Source organism: Neofelis nebulosa, chromosome 9 (genome assembly GCF_028018385.1).
Source record: "Neofelis nebulosa isolate mNeoNeb1 chromosome 9, mNeoNeb1.pri, whole genome shotgun sequence".
NCBI lineage: Eukaryota > Metazoa > Chordata > Mammalia > Carnivora > Felidae > Neofelis > Neofelis nebulosa.
In genome coordinates, this window is record NC_080790.1 from 27610042 (window position 1) to 27616041 (window position 6000).

The window sequence follows — 6000 nt, forward strand, 5'->3', positions numbered from 1 at the left end:
TTTCATTAGCAAATCGATTTTAAAGTTCATGGTCGGGGAGGAACAAACATAAACAGCAAAGTAATATCTGAAAAATACTAATGAGTGAGTACTAATTAGCTCCATCAGATATTGAAGCACAATATTATAAAGGTATGAATTCATAGACAGAATACCAAGTCCAGAAATTGAGGAAGCAGTAGGATAATTAAGTATATGATAAAGTGGTCATCTCATGTCATTTCAGAAAATAAATATAATTCAGCAAAATAACTAGAGACCACTGGGAAGCAAGCTTAAAATAAATTTGGATTTACAGCTCAAAACTTATACCATGATAATTTACAAATGAACGAAAGATTTACATGGAAAAACATAAAACCGTACTATAAACTATGGGATAAATATTTTAAATTATTAGGTCAAGCCTTTTTTTTTTTTTTTTCAACGTTTTTTTTTTTTTTTTTTTTTTTTTATTTTTGGGACAGAGAGAGACAGAGCATGAACGGGGGAGGGGCAGAGAGAGAGGGAGACACAGAATCGGAAGCAGGCTCCAGGCTCTGAGCCATCGGCCCAGAGCCTGACGCGGGGCTCGAACTCACGGACCGCGAGATCGTGACCTGGCTGAAGTCGGACGCTTAACCGACTGCGCCACCCAGGCGCCCCAGGTCAAGCCTTTTTAAGTAGAATGCAGTACACAGAGCTACAAATTCATTAAGACAAATTCAACTTCTGGGTTTCAAATAAAATGGGCAAAGGAATTGAAAAGATAATTCACACCAAAAGAAATGCAGAGGACGCAATATGTTACCCTTCTCCCTAAAAAGAAATATAACTTAAAACTGTACTAGAGTAATAGTTTTCACTCCTCGGATTCAAAAAATTTGAACACTTTCTTGGCATGAGTGTGGGGAAGTAGACATTCCATTCACATATCACTGTTGGGAATATAAATTTGTGGAACCTTGATGAAGACCATTTTGGCAACATCTGTCAAAATTCAACATGTATTTTCTTTTTGACCTAGTAGTTCTGTGTCTGGGAATTTATCCTAAAGATGATGATGATGATGATGATGATAACGTTAGCAGTAGTAGCAGCAGCTGAAACAGGATTTACTGTATGTCAGGCATTGCTCTAGGTAGTTTACACAGGGCCATTCATCGAATATCTGTAGTAACTCGAGTTCTTACCAACAATGAGAAACTTGAGGCACAGAGAACTTAAGTAACAGGCCCAAGGACACACAGCTAATAAGTGGTGAAGCTAGGCTTCAAACCCCAGCAGTATGGATCCAGAATCCCGGCTCTTACTTATGACCTCTCAAGATCTCCTGGGACACAAGAGAAATACAAAGTGAACACGGCTTATCACAACATTATTGTTCAGGATAGGAAACCACTGTAAATAATCTAGTATCAATTAATAAAGCCCTGGTTAAACAAATAAACGCTTATATCTATCCATACAATGTAATGCCATTTAGACATTTAAAAAAAAAAAAAAGGAAACTCTTCATGAATTGATATAGAAAGGTCTGCAAAATAAATTTTAAAGAAAAATCAAGGTGAAAACAGTATGTATGGATGTATTGCATGCCATCATTCGTGTATAAGTGGAGGGAAAACATGAGCTTATTTATTCTCTTTATATGTGTAAAATATCTCTGAAAGAGGACACATCCACACACCCGTAACAAATTAGATATCTATGAGTGGGTAGGGGGAGGACTGTGTGGCAGAGGGACACAGAGACTTCAGTGAAAAACTTTCTATGTTTTGAATTTTGAGCCATGTAATAGCTATTCAAAAATAACTGGTTTTTGAATTCCAAATATAGCATTCTTTCCAGTGCCACATACCATCTCTTTTTCTATAGCTAAAACACCTTCAGAGGGGTTGTTCTACACACCCCAGTGCTAGTAAAGATCATACTCTCAAAAAGAGGCTTCTCTAGTATACGATATAGGCAGCTACTTCTGGTCTAGGACAGTGCATTATTAATGAAGTAAGTCCTCAGACATACATGAAGACATTTACCAGCTTATGGTCTTTAAGCCTTTCTGCTCACCTGCACATTTTTAAGTTTATGTACAAAATGTTTTATCATAAGTTTAAGTAAGTTTATTGCTTGCTGTAAGATGAAATGAGCATTGACTGTGATCGGAGTAAATATTTCAGGACATGATTTGATAAAATAGGTTCTAGGTACCTTACTGAATAATGACCTCCAAGTCTGAAAGAAAGCATTTAACATTTTGTCTATGAGTTTTATTCAATGAATCGTAATAAGATTTGGTTTTTATAAAATAGTCTGGTGATATTTAAAATAATCCACATAACTAACCAATACTCGTTTGGTTTCTCTGAATTCAGAATTTCCCTAGACAGGGCAATTTGATCCTTAAGGGAAATAAATATAAAGAGATTTAAGGGGTGGGAATGCTTTGAATAGATATTAACCAATATATTTTAAGGTCTCTGTGTTTGGTACCCAGAGGATTTTACACCTGGTGCAATTCACAAGAGGAATATATCAGAGATATATTGTGGACTTTTTGTTTGCTTGTCTGTCTTTTGGTGAAGTGGGAAAAGTTATTTTCTCAGCTAGGTTTGGGAAGGAGTATTTGTGGAAGACGAGGATTGGGAATTTATTCCTTTACTTAGAGCAATCCATTCGAGCAGCGTATCCTTTGCAATGACTGCGTGTTCTTGCTAATTCCATTTTGGAAAACTATGCTAAATCAGATGCATCATCCTACCTTCTTAGTTTACCTTGTTTTTTTTTTTATCATTAGGGAAAAAAAGTGCCCAACTAGAGGGAATATTTGATAGAAATGTAAAAACAAGGAGTCTCCTGATCTTCACCTCCATCCCTTTGTTGTCCTTGATGCTGCTGCAAAGCTGCTCTGTTCTACACACACACTGAATACACTGGAAAAGATTTCTCTTATTAGACAAAAACTAGAATTAAGAAGCATCATAGGTCTGTATGTAGGATATCAAGATAATTTAGGCTGTTTTGAAGTTGTAATAAGGAGAATTGAAACATTTATTCCAAACTTGAACCAGGAAGGGACGAGATATATTCTCCCTTCGGTTCTGTTTAAGGTGTTCCTGAGAAGTAATTACTTATGTATTGATAGTAGCTAAACATTGAGTTTATACCATGTACTGTACATCATGGTGGACATTTTATACAGATTATTATACTTAATAATTGTTAGTGCACTCAAGTTCTGAATCCAGAACACCCATCTCCCGGTGCTCTAAATGAATTGTTAGGCAAATATTTGTTGTATCCACACATTGCTTTTCCACTTTTAATACAGGTATACATTTCATTGCCCTAGTCTGTTACAGATGTGCCTCTAGGGGAGACATGCTTTCTATTACTCTTGTTTTTCCATGGGAAAGCACTTAAATAACAGGGAAAGAAGGTAACTGTTAGCAGTGCAATATTTAAAACTATTATCTCAGCATCATTGTAAATAAGATTACAAAAAAGCCCTCCCTTATCCCTTTCAGTTGGGATTTCTGAAAATTGAAGGTTAGAATAAAACAAATTTCTTTATAGTTTTGCACTAATGTAGTTGACTTTAAAAATAAATTTTTTTAAATGTTTATTTTTGAGAGAGAGAGACCGAGCATGAGCAGGGGAAGGGCAGAGAGAGAGAGGGAGACACAGAATCCAAAGAGGGCTCTGAGCTCCTAGCTGTCAGCACAGAGCCTGATGAGGGGCTTGAACTCATGAAACATGAGATCATGACCTGAGCTGAAGTTGGTTGCTTAACCCACTGGGCCACCCAAGCACCCCAATGTAGTTGACATCTGATTGGTCTTCTGTACCACTGGTACATTGAGTGAGAAAGGATTTTGTAGGAATCTAATGCAGGAGACATTAGAGCCAGTGCTGGCTAAGGCTGTGTTAAGTGCTGGAACCTATGCTGGGAGTAAACCTTTTTGTCCTGAGGAACTGATTGTACTTTTCAAAACTTTCCCCAAGAAAATTTCTCAACTATCTTGTAAATGCCGCATTTTAAAAAATGGCATTAAGATACAGTCAGTGATAGATAGGTTTGCTTTGAATTCACAGAGAATTCTGCTATATCTTGAAGATACTCATTTGAAAATTTCCTTGAAATTTCCTTGAAAATTTCCTTGGCTTTTTGTAACCTCTCAGGGCACACTTCATTCCATTAAATTTTACATTGTTATTTTACTGTCTTTCTCCTCTAGTGAAGATTCTGGAAACAGTCTAAATTTACTTTCATGTCTTTCCTTCCTCAAACTCCAGTAAGCTGGCTTTAGTTCTGAAAGTTCTATTGAAAAGGTCACAAGATATAATGGGTATTTTAAGCTCTGGTTCACTGAATCCCTGTAGTATATGGAATTGTTGGTTACTGAGCTCTGGAGCCTAGGTTTGATTCTAGCTCTCCTGCTTTCTAGCTACATGAATGTTGGTAGTCTACTCAACAACCATCCTGGGCTTCATTCTTTGTGTGAAACTGGGGTAACACAATGCTCTTGATGAAGGGTAACAGACTACTGCCCTTATTACTAAACCTAGATTCCCATGCTGCTGCTGTTTTCCTCTTGCTTCTGTGACCCTGATCCATCACTCCTTAAGTGGTTCCCTGAGATTCTGTCTAATCTAGAAAGATCTAATGCCCTTTCCCCCTCTTTGGTGATTTAATACAGAGTCCTTATTCTGAATATCCCAATGCAAAGTCAGTGGATGTTGATCATTCCCAAGTCTGTGTCCTGACATTTCCCCAAGTTTTGGATTGAAATCATCCCCCTCCCTATTATTATGTGGGATATAATATATGCTTCTGATTCCAATTGTTGCCCTCTCCTTAAATCCATTCTCTTCTCCGGTCAGTGATTTATATAGAATCCAGATGTTGCATATGTTGGTATACTGAGGCATATAAACTAGGTCCAAATTACTTAGGAAGAGATGAAGAGCCGTCTATTAATTGGCTTCTACCATGTTTCTACTTCATAGGAGCAATACTAAACACTGTGTTATCCTAGTACCCTGGTGTAACTTTCATTTTTATTATATTCTGTAATTACCTGTTTCTGGCTTTGCCACTGGACATTTTCCAAGGCAGGACTAACTTACCTCCATGTTTTTCAAGGTCTTCCCTCAAATTCCTAGGGAACATGTTTAAAAAAAAGTTTTATTCTAGTTCCACCCTAGGTTTCTTCATTTACATTTAGTGGGAAGTAAATGATTTACTGGGAAAGTTCTCATGCCAACAGCTGTGTTTATGCAACATCTTTACCAACATACTTTTACAGGTGACTAAAAGTACCCAAGGTGAGTGAGTTCAAACACTGACATGCGTACCTGCCTCCATCAGTGATTTGAACTGTAGGAACACATTAATGTATACAACTGTGGAAACGGAGCACTGAACAACAAAAAGAACATTTCTAGTGATTATAATTATGTTAGTGAGCAACGAGAAACAAGAATAGCAGGGAAAAAAGACATTTTATATAACATTAGGTACCCTGTGATGAATGTGTTTTGTAAGTAAACCCAATGGCCCTGTTAAAAAATAATGAATCAAATACCATCCAAAGTACTTAAGACAGAGATGGTTAAGTATTATGAATATGTCTAAAACCTATTTTCAAAAGGATATAATATAGGTAAATAAAATATCCAGAAAGGTAGAATGGGCACAACATAAAAAAATCCAATAGAATGTAAGTGATTTGGGCAGTGGGAAAATAGGTTAGTATATACAGACATGATTTCAAATGGTTTCCCTTAGCAAGAACTTATTTAACTCTTCTGTGTCCAGCACAGTTGGATGGATACTAGCTCAGTTTGGATCTAGAGCAAGAAATGAGAATGATAGTGGCAGATCTCAGATAATCTGCACAGAGAATGTGGACATGCTAATTTAGTGTCTGGTTCAGAGAAGAAACAAAAGCACTAACAAAAGGTTCTTTCTCAATCTAAGTTAACAGTATTTTAAGATTTCATATGTCAAAAATTCCC